General features: G+C 38.9%; 1 protein-coding gene across 4 annotated transcripts in view; it reads right to left on the minus strand.

The window, feature by feature from the left end:
- The window catches only part of ncoa2 (nuclear receptor coactivator 2), a 59,862-nt gene extending 39,495 nt beyond the window's left edge, over positions 1 to 20,367 (minus strand). The window contains exons 1-2 of one of the 4 annotated variants that reach the window (XM_053227919.1): positions 20,025 to 20,367; positions 2,263 to 2,338 (exon numbers count right to left, since the gene is read on the minus strand). The gene's annotated coding sequence lies outside the window, so the exon portion shown is untranslated. Of the gene's footprint in view, positions 1 to 2,262; positions 2,339 to 15,018; positions 19,166 to 20,024 lie in introns of those variants that run through there. The other 3 variants (XM_026937935.3, XM_026937934.3, XM_026937936.3) reach the window with 3 other exon arrangements.
- Between the last annotated feature and the right edge of the window lie 222 nt (positions 20,368 to 20,589).

The raw sequence follows: 20,589 nt of genomic DNA on the forward strand, positions 1-20,589 counted from the left end.
ATTTATTAAGGTAGAAATTTATATGTTTAGCAGCCACAACAATGCTTACCAAGTTATCATGAAAACTGGCCCCTGGCTATGGGTGTGTCCTAATCCACACACTACAACAAAACATTATCCACAGGCTACAAGGCTATAATTATTTTTTTATATTACTACTATGAGTAGTGGAAGTCTCAGATTTTGTATGCGGCCAAGGAGTAAGTAAATACACACTTCCTAACATTCCCAGTTTATCACACTCTTTTTATCCATACCACAACTGTTACACCTAGTGTTGTTGCATAGGAAATGATACGAAGATGAGCGGATAAGAGAAAGACAAGTGCACAAGAAGAAACAAAGGGGAGAGGAAGAGAAAGAAGACGAGGAGCTTAAAGAGGAGCTTATCCTCTAAGTCATCTGCTCCTAATGACAGCTGATGAACTGGCCATGCAAATCTCATGTGAGCATCTCGAGCTATTCCTCCCCCATCTAACGCACTCACACACTCACACACACACACACTCACACTACACACACAGAGAGCTATGCTTACACCTACTCCTAACTCAGTAAGCAAAAGGAAAGGTTTTGGCTCTTAGATAAATGCTGCATTTTTTTTTGGAAAAACTCTTTATTTTGTGAGGACCAAAAAGGATGAAATGTCCTCACAAACGGTTAAAACATGCCCACACACACTTACAGCTCACACATGCAGCGCACAGCCAGCGCGTGAAAATTCCTCCGGCTTCTGACACTGTGCTCAGAACAAGAGGCCAGAGTTGCCAGATCCTCAGGACAAAAGTATGGCCAATCAGAACCAGCCCAAAAACACAGTTCAACACCAAAACTCAAAATGTTCCCCTTTTAACCTATTCTGAAGCATGTCAAACAATGTCAAACAATGTCAAACATTGTGAGGAACTATGAAATGTGCAACGATATCTGAAAGCGGTATTACAAATTGTTTAATTTTTAATAATTTAATAATTGTTTAAAAACAGTTTTCATAAACAGCTCTTTCACTATGTCTTGTATTATTACAGATATTGCCATAAATAAAAGAACAGCTATGAGAATGAGTGCTATGAGAATGAGTGCACTAATTCACTGAATGAATAATGTGTCGATTTCTAAGTGTTTTAATATAAAGATATAAATAATCTGTAAAAATCTATACAAAATGCACAAGCCTATAGCAACAGACTAAAAAAATCAACCAGCAACAGCCATTTAAACGTAACCCAATTGTGAGGGAAAACAGCTGACCTGGCAACACTGTGAGAGGCTCTTCAGTCATGTGACCCATGAGAGCAAAGGCAGAAAAAGGCAGAGCAGGTGGCACACACACACACACACACACACACACACACACGGTCTGTCCTCAATGGCAAAAGTGCAACCAAACAAACAAGAGCCTGGAGGCCACAGATAGGAAAATGCTTCTTGTTGCTAACTGATAAAAGGCGAGCGATTAAAACCGCAAACACAATGTGAGCGTGCGTGCCGAGATGTAAACAAGAAAGAGTTCCTCTTTAATTGCACGAGCCCGGTTTAACAGGAAACAGCATCACATCTCCGCAGAAACCGCGCCTGCTCTCACTTTCATTCATCTCTTATTTTAACACAGAATCACACAATCATTTTGCCCAACAGTCTTTCAAAAACACAACACATTCCTACAGCCCAAATTAGCTAAAATTAGCCTAGCAGGTATGGTGTGAGGAGTACGGTACCTGACAGAACCATCTAAATTACAGGGTTATCTATCTATCTATCTAGCTATCTATCTATCTATCTATCTATCTAATGTTTATCTACTGCAGTGACAGTAGTTAACTACCTAGCTAGCTATTTAGCTACTCTTGTTTAGCTATAGAAAAGACAACACCTCTGTGTAACACTAACCAGCTAGTAATGTTTCAGCTAGCTATCTCTAACAGGCCTTGATTTAGATTTTTTGATTTCATGCCTGTCTTACTTATGTACTGAAATTATTTGACAAATATTTTTAAACATTTGAAAATAATTTAATTAAGCTAGCTAGCTTTAAACCAACAGGGCTGTCAACGGTGTAGCTAATCATTAATGTCTACATAGCTCACTAGTTAAACCCTAACATGGACCTCTAAAGTCTTTTTTGGGGACGTTTTAGGGGACCGGCTCGCCATGAAGACTGCCTCAGTCAGCAGGGCCGTAAAAGCAAAACATTAACAATAAAACCATTTCTGATATCATGGTATACTGTTACACACATAGAGTCTGTGCGTTTAAGCTTACCTCAGTTTCAGTCCACACACACACTCAGGCCATTCCTGCAGCGGCGGGAATCTATACACATTGTCAGCTTCACTCTCTGTGTAAAAAAAAACAAAAAAAAAACAGACGTTATGTTGGGAACTCGTAATATTAAAAAGGTTATTAAACGTTTGTGTCATTTTATACATTAATGACAATACTGTAATTGGAACCACTTGTTGAAGCGTTGTACATTATAGCGATAACGTAAACATAGCTAGCTGAGGAGCTTGTTGTCATTTGAGTAGCTAAACATAAACAGCTAAATAGCTGGCTATACGATTGCAGAAAACAATATTAAATAAATCAAGCTTACACAGAGAAGCATCAATGCACTAGCTAAACATTACCTAAATACTTTTCGAGGCAGTACAAACATTATAAACAATAAAAATGCCTTGTATTGAGTTCTTATAGATAACATGCACAGTATTATCATCGTCTTCGTTTTCCATCTGGGAGAAGTCTGCCCTAGCAGGCAGTGTTTTTGGGCAAGGATAAAATCTGTTCAGAAGAAAGCATATGGACAACTAGCTTCTAATGACCCTTATTTTGAGCAATTTCGAAGGAGTTTAAAACATGTCCTTACTGAAAAAAATGATCTCAAAAATCTGTTCATTAAAATCAAGATGGATCTATCACTCCAAATACTAAACTTCATCTTTTAAAGAGACATTATCAGAATAATGTCTCAGAGGGTTATATCCTAATATGTGTGATATGACAATATAACGTAATATATATAATGCACTGTATGCAGCTAATTATCTTTACGTCCATTGTGCATCATGATATATTCATGCCATATTGACTTGACTTCAGTGAAAGCGATATTCCGACGCGGGCAGCTTGGTGATGTTGGCCTCCTGAGAGCTGTGTGATATCAGTGTGTATCAGTGAGACAGCTGAGATTTCCCAGACCAGTCAGAGAGAGTGCAGTTTAAGCTATTTAAAGACACCGAGCTTCTTCGGCGCTGATCTGGAGTCAGAAACACCCTGCCTCGCTGAGGGGTGAGAGAGGAAGAGAGAGAGAATCTGGACTTCATCCATCAGGAAGCACCTGAAGTCAGAGGGCTCGTGGCAATTATATGGATCAGCTACTGGTTTATGTCATCGGCTTGAGAACGGAATTCTCTAGTGGAAGGGGGAAGGGACAGAGAAGTGTGTGTGTGTGTGTGTGTTTGAGATGGGGAAAAATATTACATGACAACACAAATACATATCCAGAGTCTACAAAAATTTTTAAAAAAAAAGAAAAAAGAAAGAAAAAGAGGTTGATCTCTGATCATTACTTGTGACATAATTTTTCACAATATCTATATCATTTTGTCAATGTGCCCAGCCTTAGTGTGTGTGTGTGTGTGTGTGTGTGTGTGTGTGTGTGTGTGTGTGTGTGTGTGTGTAAAAAAACAGTCATGTAACTGGTGAAGAAGTTCCTGAAGTGAAACCTGTAAATATTCAGAATACTCGGGTTCGTAAACTGAAGTGCTCAGAGCAGTTATATATCATCAGATGATTACTGAGACAAATTCCTCCAATGGAAGGGAGGAGGGAAGAGAGAGAGATATGTGTACGTGGTGTGTGTGTGTGTGTGTTGGTTTGGAGAAAGCTGGTTGCCTAAAGTAATGCGTCTCATATTTGTGTAACATGAGAATAATTAAGTCAGTTTTCAATCCTGCATATTGAGCAGTTAAAGGACATCAAACTCAAACCGTATGCACTAGATAGTGCACAAATTTATTTGTGAAAGCATAACCGGCTATGAAATCCCACCATAATGGCACAAAATACAGAATTCAGTACTGCGCTGACATGTGACCAGCTAAACTTTGTGTGACCCCTTCATGTCCCCACCTAAATCAGAAAACCAGTGGAGGAAAATGCAAATAAAATTTTATTTTAATTGAAAGAAGTGGATAATCTACGTAATAATGTTGGAAGTGCTGTTATATATCTAGCTGAGGAATACAATAAAGTTTTTATACAATTTGTTTTAATATTTTAAACCGTGCATTAGCGTAACTTTGTGTTGAACAACACAAACCTTTGCGCTTCTTCGGAGAGTCTGTTAAGGAAAAAGGTAAACGCAAAAAAAAAAAAAAAAGCTGCGACCATATAGACTGAATAAATTGGCCATTAATATGACAGCTACAGTTAGTATACAGTCGCACGTTATAGTGGCATATGCCAACAAAATATTTATACTTTTCTGGAAATAAATTCATAAACTTCATACACACTGAAAAAAAAAAAAAAAAAGTGAGGATGCACCCCCAGCCTAAGTTATGCCTACTAGACTGTGAAATTTATTGAAATATGATGACTTGATACACGCACTTTCCTAATGTAATATATTCATTAACTGTAAATTAAATAAAAACAACAGACAGAAACAAAGAAATTAAGTGAAGGCTGTCTATAAAGTGTAAGCGGAAATGTAAAACCTTCTCCACTCCGCGCACACTCATCCCAAAACAATTATGAGAGAGAATGAGTTCGTCATTAAGTGGGGAAAAAAAAAAGAAAAAAGATTTTGCAGAGGAACGAGGGGGGGATAATAATCACGCTGATAATCATGCCGAAGCTGGTAACGGATTTAATCGTGTCCTGTACGTCTTCAGGGCCTGTTCGTCCGCCGGGGAGTCGGCTCCGGCTTATTAGATGGTAACATGAAGTACGCCTTTTTAATTACGTTCTGAAAGTAATTAGCAAAAAAGGAGGTTTAAATCATATCTCTCTCTGGTTCCAAAATTAGTTGCAGAAAAAAAAGCAGAAGCAGTGAAGCAGTACCAGGATCATGGATGTGATGTCTTCTATTACTCTCAAAGCACCAGCCCGAGAGGAGACAAAGCTCTAAATCCTCCTCTATCAACAATAAGCCTGTAGGCATGTGCAGATAATCCGTAGGTTACTGCAACATTCAACAGATACAATAATATTATCATGGAGGAGGCCACCTAATTAGGCAACACTTATAAGCAGTATGAGAAATTCTGTCCTAATTGGAAGCCAGAGCGAAAAACAATCCATTCCCGAGCTTTATGAAAATCTGAAACAGTGTGAGAGAATGCCATGGATTAATATACAAGTAGATATAAGATTCTTATTTTTATGCACCATATCAGTGCACTTTAAAGGAACTTAAATGAAATGACAATAATTTTCGTTTTACCCCAAATTTAATCTAGCAGCCAAAATTTCATGCGTTTAGTGCCTGATGTGTTTGTTGAGATTTGTACTGGAGCTACAAGGCTAATGTAGCAAACAAATAAATTAAGATTATATGCGCCACTCAGCACTGAGCAAACTGCATGCCTAAATCATCTCAACGCATGAAATAATATATAATAAAAATGTGCTTTTTGTTAGCAATAGTGATGACTGTAGCTTGAAAAAAAAATACACTCCCTTTAACGTTTTCCACATTTTGTTGTATTACAAACTGGAACTAAAATGGATAGACAAAGTAAGAAGGGTATTAAGCCAACAAGCAACCAAGAGGCCAAAGGTGACCCCCAAAATAAAGCTATCACCACCATGCTTCACTGTGGGGATGGTGTTCTCAGGGTGGCGCGCAACCTTGGGTTTTATTCTGGCCTTGGGTTGTGCCGAGGCCAAAATAAAATCCATGTTTGCTGAGAGTCCAACATGCCTTTCAGCAAACTGCAAATGGCATTTCATATGGCTCGTTCATGTTTTATCCCATCTGAGCTATGGGTATCTCCAGCTCCTTCAGACTTACTCTTCCCTTCTTGGGTGATTCTCTGATCAATGCCCTCCTTAACTGGTGACTGATTTTTGGTGGACGTCCTATTCTAGGCAGAGTCGTCGCTGTGCAAGATTCTTTCCATGCTTTAATAATGGATTAAATGGTACCTCATGGAATTTTCAAAATTTGGGATCATTTTTATAACCAAATCCTGACTGATACCTGTCCAGAACTTTGTCCCAGATTTGTTTAGCTCCTTGGTCTTCATTTAGGTATGTTCTGGGGCCTTCTGGAAACAGGTGTAGTTACACTGAGATCATGTGACACTTTAACTGCAAACAGATGTACTCCATTCCACTAATTATGTGACATCTGATGGTAACTGGTTGCAGCAGAACCAATTTAGTGGTTTCACACCAATGGGAGTGCATACTTACGAAATCACGTTTGAAATTTGTATGTTTTTTTATTTGTAAATAATATATCAATGATTTATTTTTATATATAGATCAACATCGATATTTCCCTTTCTTCATTATTACGAGCAAATTTGTGTTGATTCATGACATAATCCCAATTAATGATAATTAATAATGACATAATCCCAATGTATGCAGTGCTGTTTATGCTTACACAGTTAAAGAAATGAATTAATGAAAATGAAATGAATGATTTTCCTAATCGGTTTAATCAAACAAAGACAAGGTCATATACGCTGCAACTGAATTTGGTTAAAAACTGTGAATGTGATGGCAAAATCGCATTAGCTAATTCTGCTGACGGGAACCTGACATCAATATCAGCGTGAAAACTTGAACACTTCCATTCTTTTAGCTAAACACAAACGACACTGAGTTGCTATTTTCATAGATTTGATTACAAGGAAGCAAACCATATACAAAACCTTTGTGTTACCCATCAGTCAGTAGGTGTGGTGTTTGTTCTCTTGTTTACAGATCCTGGAAGTCAAAAAGATGAGCGTTTGTATTAACAGATAATTTATTGACAGCTGTTGAACGGTAATGCCTGAAATTTTAAACGACTCGACAAAATTCTGTCCAAACACGACTCGAATCTGCGCAGTACCCTGCGGACGCTGTCCTTTCCTAATGTTAGGACCTGTTAGCTTTTTTCAAGCAACATTATAAGCCATCTATGCCTCACAGGTTCAGGCACTTTCAAGAAATTTAGGCAAATAATGTGTAAATGAATGTGGGAAAGATTATGTACAGCGTCATTTTCTCTCTCGATGAGCAGGTGTTACTCTTCTCAGCAGTACAGTCGGATAATAGCTAACCTCAGGCTAAACACACTGCTCACGTCCTATCCTATAATTCAGTTCATTAACTACTTCCATATGAAAAACACAGCGTTCAGACACTGAGGAACATATTTACAGATGTGTGTTCGCCACCTGTCTCATTGCTGACATCTTTCTTACTGTTTCGATTAGCATATTATGTTTGTACAAAGATACATTTCATCAGCTTATGTAACACCACCTGGAACTTGCATTCTATCCATCTTCGCTTCTGTCCTTCTAACCAGCCAGCCATTTTGATATCTGTATCTGTCTAGGCCAGAAGAGTAATTAGTAGTGTGAAGCCATCTACAGTGTAAACACACCCTTATCTATTTAAATAAATAGAGAAATACTTCTAAACAAACTCAGTCTTCTTCATATACATGATAGTCAGAAGTCACGTTGAAGTTCTGTTTATGTTCATGCACAGTTTTCAGTCAGGGCACCATAGACAATATGGACAATTAAATAATACATTTAAAAGATCAAAATAATGTATGGCCAGGAGCAAAGTGGTAGCATGTATGTAGTAAGTAAGTTTTATCAATGTAATAGAGCTAACAGAAAATTTCAAGAGTGAAAAACCTTATTGCAAAAATAGTCATATGTACATACGTGCACATACTAATGGGCGATATGACAAAAATAGCATAATACGTAAAGCCATTTCTATGATATACAATAAGCATCATCATAGATAGGTTTGTTAACAAAGTGCCAGAAAAAAAACAGTAGTACAGCATTTACGAAACTGTAAAATAACTGTATGATACTTTTATTTCGAAAATGATATAACACTGAAAAGAAGGAAAAGTGAAAAAGATCTGAACTATTTAGCATTTTACAATTTTCATAGTTTCATTGTTTTAAGCTCTTCATAGCTACTTTCAATGTTTTAAGCTGTTATTTAAAAAAAATGCTATAAAAAGATACATCAGAAATGTTAAAGTGTATTGAAAACATTGATTCCAGTCTCAGTGTTATTTCATATTGGCCCTAATTCTGAGCATGAGAGTTTAAGCATAATGTGTCAGCTTGGAAAAGCACTACATTTGCATATCACACAGAAATTCTTAAAACTGAAACCCACTGAATACTGATTTTTTCCCCTCTCTGGTTGTCACTCACAGCTGCATGTTGCGCGAATTGCAAACTGGCTCCATTTGTTGGACCGCTGGTACTCAAACTGAAACCCACTAGTGTTGTGATCCAGACTTCTAGCAGTCTCTATTTTTTGTCACTAAATGTGGCCAAAAAACTCAACTTTTACAGGAAGAAGTCATGTGACTGGCCACGTTCACTTTTTCGTGAAAACAAAACTGTAACAACCTGTAAAAAATCTGAAAAAAAATTTCAAATGTTTGCTCTGCCATTAGAAATCGGTGTACGGAAACGTGAAAAGCCAATCAGACAGCGACCTGAAGAGTGTTAGTGATATCAGCAGCGGGTGTAGTGTCTGACACTAAGATTAGCCAGCCACTAAAATGCACAGCTGGAGGCAATACTGCTTAAAACAACCTTTTTCTTTCTGTATGACAGGCAGCATGTGATTATTACTGGGTGGGTCACCTGGCCTAGTTGATGCTAGGGGAAAATACTGTTATCACTAGCATTCATAGTGTCTTTGAGTGTGTAAAACTGTTGACAGTGATGAATCATTATGCAGGGCTGAAGCAGATACTTTTGGATTGAGACAATTTTGATATTTTACTAAAGTGCATCTATAATGCAGGCATAAGACCTCGGTGTACCTTTCTGAAAAACAGAATAAATGTACTTCTAAAATTACAAAATCAAAAAATAATAACTAATTCAGCCAAAGCAATTTAAGTATAATAGTATAAATTGCATATAAATTATCTGAGGTTTTCCTGCTTCTTTTGAGACACATGAAACCATCCATTGCATCATTTTGAACTGATAGATAGATAGATAGATAGATAGACAGATAGATAGATAGATAGGCTTCGACAGCTGTGAGTGTAGACTCACACTGTACTTCCTCTTGCCTCAGGATACAACTCTCTCACACACACCCTCTCTCTCTCACACTAGTGTTTAGTTTCAGTTTGGTGCAGAAGTAGCTTTTCTGCAAGTGACACTTATTTATTTTTTTTCTTCTCTTCCTTATACCACTTATCCTCTTCCTTCTCGCTCTTACTCAAGTCCAAATCAGCGGCTTGGCTTCACGCCACATCCATGACGGACAAACACACTGAGTGAGCTTAGTCTTCTTCAGCACATTAAAAAAGTGTTTGTTCTTAATTTTTACACATCAGGGATGACATGAGGGCTAAAAGCTGCGAAGGAAACGTTTCCTTACTCCATGTGTGTGAACGTTAGGTTTACGTTATTATCACAATATTGGTTTAAATGGTATGTTTAATGGTATAGCTGCTCTCATTGGACAGCAGTTTGACTGTAAATGAAACTCATTCGGGATTTGGCTTGAATACAAACACAGCTAGGCTATTTAAAATGAATTGCTTCTTGTGAAGCCAAACAGCCAGCTAACTCACAACACTAGCCAGCATGTTACACACACTGAGTGTGAAATAGTGTTACATTAGCAACAAGGAAACCTTTTGCTACAAGACACCCAGCTAACTCACATGTATAAACATATTCCTCTCATAGTTTTATTCTTCAGATGGCACAGACTTTATCCTAGCTGCTACTACTGTATAGAAAACAAGGACATGCAAAGCAGTAATATATCAGCGATCGACGATACCATCGTCGTTCGTCCTAAATATCACAATATATTTTGTGTAACCGATAATTGGCCCACACAGACATTAGCGGCTTAGGAGCGCTGCTTATTCTCCTGGATCTCACATAATGAGACGAGACAGACAGAAGGAACGAGTTTAGTGAGGGGAAAGCTGGGTATATTACACTCATGTGAGAGTGCGTGTCATCACCCTGCTGGTGCACAACATGACCGTGAAATTGCATTACAATTACATCACAACATCCAGCTGTTAAACACCGTCATTATCCAAAAGTAGCTCTTTGGCCGCTGGTTTTCTAAAATAAACCATAATTCCACAGTGGATCTCCAGGCCATTTACTGAAATATGACATCAGGAACAAAAATAAAGAGAAAATACCGGGCCAGAAAGACTAAGCACACATTACTGACAGTTTGAAGTAAAATAGACTTCTTGCTCAGCAGTACAACGAATAAAAAAAAAAGTCTTTCAAATGTCACAAGAAGTTAGCTTTGATTAGACAGTACTAAGCCTGACACAGTAGTTTACCTCACGTTTCTTAGCCTTCCATCAAATTTTTCTAGTCACAGTACATTAAATACTCACTGCTAAAGAGGCAACCACAATGCTAGCTAAGCTAGCTAGACTAGTTCGCAAGCTAACAATAATACATTTACGTAGCTGGCTACCTTAGCTATCGTTACTATATTGTGTAATAAAATCCAATTTACAATTAAATTTTTTGCTAGTTGGAGCTGGCTAGCCATAATGTCACATGATCAACTTTGCTGATTAAATCTAACTGAAGAGCCATGAGTTTTGCTTTTTGTGTATGAGGTATAAAGTTGTGTGGAAGATGAGAAGATGCGATGAAGAGCAATGCTCAGAATAAATTATGCCCTTGCTAGTATGCGCGTCAGGATCTTCAGAACTGTGTGAAGCTCCTTACAAGAAGTCGGTGAGGACCTCATCCATGACAGATAGTTAAAGATCTCAGCACTCTAAGCTAGCCAGGTAATGAACATTCTGCGTTTCAAGAGAGGTGAAACTTGTAATTCCCGGCCTACAACCATTAAAAGCCATCAAAAACGCCACCTCAACTTGGTCTTCTCAACTACCAGTGACATGAAATCAACATGGCCGCTTTCACTGTGAACAGTTTAAAGTAACCATTCTCTACTTTTAAATGAGTTTACAGCAGTATTGGCTTTAGATAAGTTAATATATATAGACATAGTATTTGGTTGAATACATAACACTGACCATACTAAGTGCAGTTAAAGTAGCTTTGAATGAACTCTACACGCTCTTACAAAGCAAACAAAAGACAAGCTTTTGTGGAAGCGTCCATTTTTTTCCACTTAGCATGTCAAACTTGCAAATTACCACTTACAAGGCACCACGAACGCAGCATTAGTGTCTGCAGCAATCGCAGCTCAATGTAATGCCTGCTTATTTAATACTGTATTTTATTTAGATAGTAGCTAGCTATTTATATTTTCTAGCTATTTATATTTTCCAGCTAGCTCTATTTAAAGTTTTACTTTGCAGAGCAATTAGCTAGTTATTTGTTTAGTTAGTTTACACCAACGCTGGGTATCCTTTTTTTTTTTTTTTAGTTTTTTTTTTAGCATACTTTACAAGTTTTTGATAACTTACTCAACTCTACAACTGTCAGTGAATAGTGCATGTGTCATTTTTTTATTTGAGAGCATTTCTAACAAGTCTGTAAAGTTTCACAAGTTTTTACAAATGGGATTAATTATACCAAAATAGCAGAAAGAAAAATGAACAACAGTGAACCACAACATAAACCATAAGGTTCCTATGCAATTTCAGTGCCAGCCCCTTTAAAATTACAGAACCTAAGCAAGTTTCATTGATACTGAAACTACAACATTACTTAATGAGCTATATTTACTCAAACAGTGTTATATTTATCTGCAAAATTCATACATTAGGCAAGTGAGGCAGAATTCAATCCCAGCATATAGCTGGTGGTTAAGGTCCCAGCCCAAGAGTCTAACAGTGGCCATCTGGCAGAGATTTGAACCCACAACCTTCCATTCCCTATCGCAGAACTTTAACCACTGATCTATCTCTGCTTACAAGATGTAGTGGAAGGGAAATCTGAAGGCCATTCAAACCTGGGGTTTGAGTGCTTGTTTTATGGAGATCTATAAGTGTGTGTAGGCACTTGGCCTTGGTTTGACCTCATATTAAGTGTGCAGCCTTGCATTCGCCCTCTTTTATGGAGTGAAAGAGAAGCAATGCCGACCTAATGGCGGATCAGCCTCAAGTTCAACTCGCGGTCCACCTCAGCTTCACCTGCCTCAGCATCATCGTCTACGACAGCTTGGAATTTCCTTGAATATCACACTCCTGGCCTGCTGCCAAACTTGCACTAAGGTTCGACCACTGAAACCAATAGACTGCACTTTAAAAAGCATCATGACCCACTAAAGCTGTAGGCACACAGCCCAGAGCAGCTAGTCCTCTCCAAAAGGATGGATCGATTGGGATGAACCTTGCAAACTTCAGGTCTAAGAATAAAGGGAGTAATGCAAACAGCTGGAATGTAAATATGCTATGACAGGTGTTCTTAGGTTGCCTTCCAAATGAGTGTGATTTTAACTCACGAGCAAAATGGAACCAACTATTCAGAAACATCCATGTTAATACTGTATATCAGGAAACACTGTGTAACTGGTTATTGGCACGTTGTCTAACTGAGGTGTCTCTGGGGCGGAGGGAAGAATGCTTGGCAGGACGAATGGCAGAAAAATAATGATGTTCAAGGGTTAGTGCCTTCCTAAAATGGCTCTACTTGGAACCGTCTCTAACAGAAAAACAGAAAGTTTTACACAGAACCATTAGGATTTCCGTGAAAAAAAAAACCCTGTCAATCACAGCAACACTAGACAATTTTGGCCGCCTGCGAGCTCATGTGTCCGGAAGAGGGCAGTTAGTGCTTTCCTCAGAGTGTGTTCAGCTGCCCTGTAATGTAGCACAGGCAGCGCTTTGAAAAGATGTGGTGGCTGGCTTCACGTTTCTATAAGGAAGTATGTGTTAGCCCTTATCCTCCCTGACTGGTAGCTGTCATGTAATCGGGGAGAATTAGCTAGTGGGAGGGAAACTGGGAGAAAATGGAAAAAAAAAAAAAAAAAGAAAAATTATTGCTAGATTTTAGATTCTCAGAAATAAAAACAACAGAAACCACATTAGCTATCAATCTAGAGAAGTAGCAAATGCAAAAATGCTACGTTCATAGTGTCTTGTAAGTGACTACCCCAAGTTGACAAGTTGAAATTTCAAGTTGAGTGGGTGTTTTCAGTGCCTTTAACCAGTAGTATGCGGGGAATTACAAGTTGCAACTTCGCCTACAATGCAGCAACACTAGATAATTGTGGCCGTCTGCGAGCTCATGTTTCCGGAAGAGGGCAGTTAGTGCTTTCCTCAGAGTGTGTTCAGCTGCCTTGTAATGTAGCATGAGCAGCAGTTTGAAAAGATGCGGTGGCTGGCTTCACGTTTCTAAAGGAAGTATGTGTTAGGAGAAGTAGCAAACGCAATGATTCTAAGTTGACGAGTTGAAATTTGAAGTTGAGGGGGTGTTTTCAGTGGCTTTAACCAGTCGTAGGTGGGGAATTACAAGTGAATGCAGCATAAGCCACAAGAGGGCACGTGCTGTGGTGATTTTATCACAGGTGTTCAATAAAGAATTAAATTTATCGTTAATAATATTTAAAATAAACAATTCTCGCACTATGTAATGCAGCCTGTTTTGGTTACAACATAAGGGCCAAAGATTAGAGTACAGAACAATGGCTTAAGTGTAACGTTTTTTTTTGTTTGTTTTTTTTTTTTTGTTTAAAACCTGGCGCACTGATACACAATTCACTTATTGTGATGCAGTCACAGGTGCGTCTGTATCAAGAATTTTAAAACGGTTTCAACCAATCAGATTTTCAAACCAAAACTATCCGTGTTATGCATTGAGATTTTCACTTCAAGTTTCCTTTTTTCCAGCGGCCTTACAGAGCATCTTGACTTTCGTTCCATGTCGAAAGTAGGAACCTAGAAAGCTAGAAAGTAGCACTCTTTTGGCAGAAATGTGTTCCCATATTACATCTATAAAAGTTAAAGAGGTTACCTGCAAGTGGTGAAACTATATTCATTATTTGAAAGGGTCTGATTTATTGAGGTCATTGAATATCCGTTGAAGTCTTAGTTTTAACCTCTAAATCTTTTGGTCATCGTTGACCAGTAAAACCCTTCAGGGCTACAGAGATCCACTGGAGTCTACAAAACTATATTACAGCTGAATGTGAGCAGCAATGTAATGTAGCAGACCTGCTTTTCTCTATGCCCTTTGCTCCCAGTGTAATCTGAGCCATTAGCAAAAATCCCTGTACAGGCAGGGCACGCAAACAGCAACAGGCACTCTTACACACACACACACACACACACACACAGAATTCTCACATCCATCCCAGCTAATGAAGGCAGACAAGAAGGCCGTCATTTCCCTGCTTTCTCCTAATTAGGCCTGTTCACCATAATTCAGTTACAACTCAATAAAGCACATTACGGCTGCAACTGGAGTCTATGGTGAAACTGTAACACTGAGGCTGCACTACACTTTATAACACTGTAATCATGTTTTGGCATATTTGCTTAATATTTGGTAGCACTGTTGTCTTATTAGACATGTGCCTTTTAGTTATGATTGGTTATATCATTTATTGAAATATAATAGTGCTATTGGGAGGAGGCTGCGTAAGCAGGCAGAATTTATTCTCTCACAATAAGGCCAGCTGTCTCTGAAGGACCTTTATTTTTTGACCAATCGGAAGGCACTGTGAGGTAAATGTCACAACAACATGGCACATAATTATACATATATATTAATAACAATTAACTGTAATAAATAGAAATGTTTTAATAGAAATAGTAACATCCTTATATAATCATAAACTGTAGTATGGTTGTATATGTAGGATAAAGAAGCTTACCTTTAATTCATGCATTTTGCATCGTACGGTTTTCATAAACAATCCATACATCAAATGTTTGCACAGGCCAAAAAATCTGACACAAACTGTCTGACAAAAATCAACCCCCTGAGCCGTGACCACAGAACCGACGAAAAGCTGGTTTACAGATTCTTATGCAGCAAGGGCGAAGTTTAAACGGCTAAGTGAACGAAGAGGGTCAAAGGTCAGCGGCTTTGGGACTGAAGTCATGAATTTACAGCACTGCTCACGTGAACTGACAGTTCCCTTCCCACAGGAACGGTCATGTGACCGGGAAAGCCCTGAGAGGATTTGCCGTATTTAGTTTTCCACGTGTGGAATGGGAGAAAGCCACTGAACTTTACCAGCTTTAGAGAGGCTGAACTTGCTCTTTTTACACACAAATACACCCAGACCCACAAACTGAAAACCAGTTATATATCATATTATTCAATACATCATTAATGAGGAAATTGTCGCTGCGTTCCGTTCACATGAACAGGCTGTCTAGGTAGGCTGAGACTTTGCTCTTGAAATAAGATCTGCCCCAATCGAAGAGAAGGATAAGAATTATGTCAGAGGCTTATAATTCTGTTCACCAGAGAAGAGTTATAGAAAAGTGTGAAAAACATAGCATACGGCGCTACAACACCAACTTTAAAGTAAAGTCGTAGCTTTTTTTTTTTTTTTTTTTTTTTTGTGACAACATTGTGAAGTGCAAAGGTTAAAAGGTTAAGCAGTTTTCATGATCTCAACAAGTACTCACCGGCTGCTACACTGGGATAACAGAGAGAGTGAGAGAGAGAGAGAACCCCGGCTCTACTGAAGACCCACAAAGGCCTCACAGCTGACTGCAGTCAGCACATTCCTTTGTGCAACAACAACCGGCAACACAACCTGCTCTGTATCGACCTCACCAATGTGACTAAGCATTTCAGCAACACAGAGGTCTCGAACACAAAAAAAGCTGCTTCTTCTGTAGTTTTTTTCCTTGCACTATTTGCCCATACACCTAAAATGCCATTACTTGATATAAAGATAACTTCATTACATTTCAGCAATTCTATCACACTGTGCTTTTGTTTAATCACAATCACTTGCTACTTTCTAAGCTCAGATACAAACACAGCTAGGCTTTTCAAACATTCAGTCAAACAAAAATGTAACAATGGGAAAATGCAACAAAGTAAAACTCTTATTTTGTCAAATGTACTCCAACAAGAGTAAAACATACTCTCCGTTAAAATTACTCTTAGAGTTTACGATTTAAAAAAAAAAATACTTAGGTAAATGTAACATTTACTTGTAACTACGCATCTTTGCTAATATAATGCATGTGTTATAAACAGTTATGTAACATATACAGACGGGGCGTGCTGTTATAGGAAAATTATCAACAACAGGGTGGTGCGGCAGGGCCCTTTCCACACCAAAGTTGATTACTTTCCTATTACAGCACATCCCAAATAGTTTACCATGGGAATTTGCCAACAATTACAATTTTTATTTAGTACAGAAAAACATCATACTTTAATAGTTATGTTTAATGTTGTGGAATGTCTGTGAAACAAGTTCCTGCTATCACGTAACTTATAACAGCTATATACACTCGTTCCATCACCTGCCTGTATTTTTTTCTCTCTCTTTAAGTTAGTAAGGCAAAAAAAAGAGCAACTTGTCACGCTACCAAATGGGCCTCTGTCCTGAAGACTCACCCCTGTCAGAAAAGTTACACTTTTACCTCTGACTGTAACAAATCGCTTGACACTGAAGACTCCTTCTATAAATGGTAAACAAATATCTCTTCACAGAATACACCATATCAACAATTACACACACTTTTTAAAACCTGTTTATGTACAACAACTGCCACACAGGCTCCTGTGTAAGTTGTTACTATAGAAATAACAACATAACATATTAGAAGGAGTATCAATATAAGACCTTCTGACCAATCAGATTCAAGGAATATAACTGTGATGTGGTATAAACCACAATACTAAATATATTATTAGGCACAAATCCAAAGTAAATATCTAATGCAAAATAAACCAAGCTGCTTGCTTTCCTTCCATTACAAATAGCAGATTAAGATATCTCTTTTTCTATACGATGATATGACTCTCTTCAAAAAAAAAAAAACCCTACTGTCATTTAGATGGTGCAGTGACGTCTTTCAAATGTCAAATTTGTTTGACCAACAATAAATTTGTGAGGTAAGAATTTTAAATGTGAGGATAAACAGATGATAACTGTCCATCTAATTCTTGTATGTCTATTACAAAATAATGGAGATGGCGCACCTACTCCTAAAATGCTGAATCAAGGGAACGGCCTAATGTCCAAGTTAAACACTAAAGCTGCAGCCCAGCTGTCACGCACACATGTGGTCTAGTTCTTGGAAACAGCACCAATTAGCACTATTGCTAGGTGAAACGAATGTAAAATCAACTGCTTCAGCAGTAGAACAGCGCTAGATGCTACTAAATGCATCACTAAATGCTTCAGCAGTAGAACAGCACTAGATAAAGACAGATCATGCCATCAAGTCTACATTGTGCAGTGATTTACAGTTATAAGTGAAGAATAGATACACAGCTCACATAATACAACATTAACTACTAAATATAGAACATAACTAAAAGAAAACACAAAGGCAATACTTCCTCTATTCAATAAGCTAAAATCAAAAGCGCAACCACCTTTTTCACTAACTCCACTGAAGCTTTTTCCATACAGTGTGACTGTGTGTCATCATACTAATCAGGAATGCTGATCAGGAAAGCTCACCATTATTATATTATGCTACATTTTAAACATTTATTCACTGTATTTAACACCTGGACTTTCCATTATAGGTGAATTTCGATTCATCCAAGGGCCATAAGGCTTCAGTTGAAAAACCAAGGGACATGGGGCTTCTAGAGGGAGAAAAAAGAGCACAAGCCTTCAGGAATGAGAATAAGGGGAACAAGGCTTGAGAAGGCTTCAGGAGTTAGAACAAGGGCCACAAGAGGTCAGCGGTAAGACCAAGGACCACAGGCCTTCCGAAGCAAGACCACAGGGCATCAGGAGCGAGACCAAGGGAAACCAGGCTTTAGTAGTGAGACCATGGGGCACAAGGATTCAGGAGCAAGACCAAGGGCCACGAAGCTTCAGGAGCGAGACCAAGGACCACCACACTTTAGGAGCAAGACCAAGGACCACAGGGCTACAGGAGCGAGACAAAGGGCCACCAAGCTTCAGTGGCGAGATCAAGGGGCATGAGGATTCAGAAGTGAGACTAAGGGCCACCAGATTTTAGGAACTAGACCAAAAGCCACAAAGCTTCAGGATTAAGACCAAGGACTAGAAGGCTTCAAGAGTTGAGACCAAGGTGCACAAAGCTTCAGGTATGAGATCAAGGACCACAGGGCTTCAGGAGCAAGTCCAAGGACTATGAGACTTCAGAAGCATGACCAAGGGTCACAAGGCTTCAGGAAAAAGACCAAGACCACAATGCTTCAAGAGTGTAACCAAGGACTATGAGGTTTCAGGAAGAACATCAATGGTTGTGAGGTTTTAGGAGGGAGGTAAAAGGTTACAAGACTAGAGAAGGGAGGTGGAGGGCTGTGTAACTTTAGAAGGGTGTGTGTTTCTTTAAGTGATCAGGAGTAAAGTGGCATTAGAAACATTTCCACCAACAGTTTAGTTGACGTTGGGCTAGTAGCATCTACACTAAACTACAGTGCTACATGCAATACAGTGTGCAAACAGCTGTCTCATCAATCCCTCACCATAGAGGAAAAGCAGAGACGGGCTATTACCCATCCCCAAGTTCCTGCTCTTTAAACACACTGCCATGGAGCGCGTGCAGCGTTTCCATTCAGTCAATAAAGAAACGGTTCTAAGCGCCTCCGAATATCTTAGCAGGTTCCACAAACCGAAAGCTAGAACTGTAAGAACTCGTCCATGCAACGGCAGATCATGAGATAAAGCTAAAACCTAGCGTTAAAGATCCAGTGTAACACACAACAACCTGCAGCCCTGAACACAACCACTACAGCTACAATAACAACAACTACTATTAGTACTACTACAATAACTACAACAACTACTACTACTACAACAATAACTACAACAACTACTACTACAACAATAACTACAACAACTACTACTGCTACAATAACAACAACTACTATTAGTACTACTACAATAACTACAACAACTACTATTACAACAATAACTACAACAACTACTACTGCTACAATAACAACAACTACTATTAGTACTACTACAATAACTACAACAACTACTATTACAACAATAACTACAACAACTACTACTGCTACAATAACAACAACTACTATTAGTACTACTACAATAACTACAACAACTACTACTACAACAATAACTACAACAACTACTACAACAACAGCTACAACAACAACTACTACTACTACAATAACTACAATTACTACTACTACTGCTACAATAACTACAACTACTACTGCTACAATAACAACAACTACTACTACTACAACAACTACAATAACAACAACTACTACTACAATAACCACAACTACTACAATAACAACAACTACTACTACTACATCACTACAGCAACAACAACTACAATAACTACAACAGCTACTGCAATAACTACAACAACAACTACTACTACTACAATAACTACAACAACAACAACAACTTCTACTACTACAATAACAACAATAACAGCAACCAAAACTACAACTACAACAACCCGGCTCAAAAGGTTCAAGCTACTGCACGAGCGAACGGAACTCCGGAACTGAGCCGAGGGGGAAACGCACACATACAGGCGCGCGAGCGCACGCACACACACACACACACACACACGGCGCCGCTGCTGCTTTAGCACGCTAACTGAGAACCACCACCAACACCACTACCACCACCACTACACTGAGCCGGAGCTGGAGGTGTTTCTGGGGAGAAAATGGCAAAGCAAAGCGGCTATGAAATGGCACGCGCCGTGACATTACCTAAGATGCTCGAGTTGCAGTAGTTAGTTTCCGCTTAAATCCTGCGCGTGAGCTCTGGCACTGACCTTGGACTCGGGGGAAGAGCACGAGAGCTGAGCGGCGCCGCCATGTTCCTGCTGCTGTTGCTCCTCTCTCGCTCGCGCTCTCTCTCTCTCTCGCTCTCTCTCTCTCTCTCTCTCTCTGACTGTGTGTGTGTTTGTGCGTGTGTCCTCCCCCCACTCAGTGTGTATCGTCCCCGTTTGAGCTGCAGCTCAGTCACTGTACACCCAGCAACAGCCGCCTAGTTGAGTTCACTCAGTAATGAACAATTTGCGTTCACTAGCGCGCAGTAAAGATTAATAACAACGATGCTAAAGTATCAGTGGCGTGTCTGTACACTTGCACACTTGTACAAGTAAAGGTACAGTACGGTTAGGGCAAGTCACGTGTCATTTTCAAGCACAGTAACTAATCACACACACGTACAGCTCGTGCACAAAAAAAAAAAAAAAAAAAAAATAGTGTGAGAGACCTATTTAACATGCCACACTAAGGCATGGTATTAAATTATACAGCACAATAAATT

This window comes from Pangasianodon hypophthalmus, chromosome 22 (genome assembly GCF_027358585.1).
Source record: "Pangasianodon hypophthalmus isolate fPanHyp1 chromosome 22, fPanHyp1.pri, whole genome shotgun sequence".
NCBI classification, from domain to species: Eukaryota; Metazoa; Chordata; class Actinopteri; order Siluriformes; family Pangasiidae; genus Pangasianodon; species Pangasianodon hypophthalmus.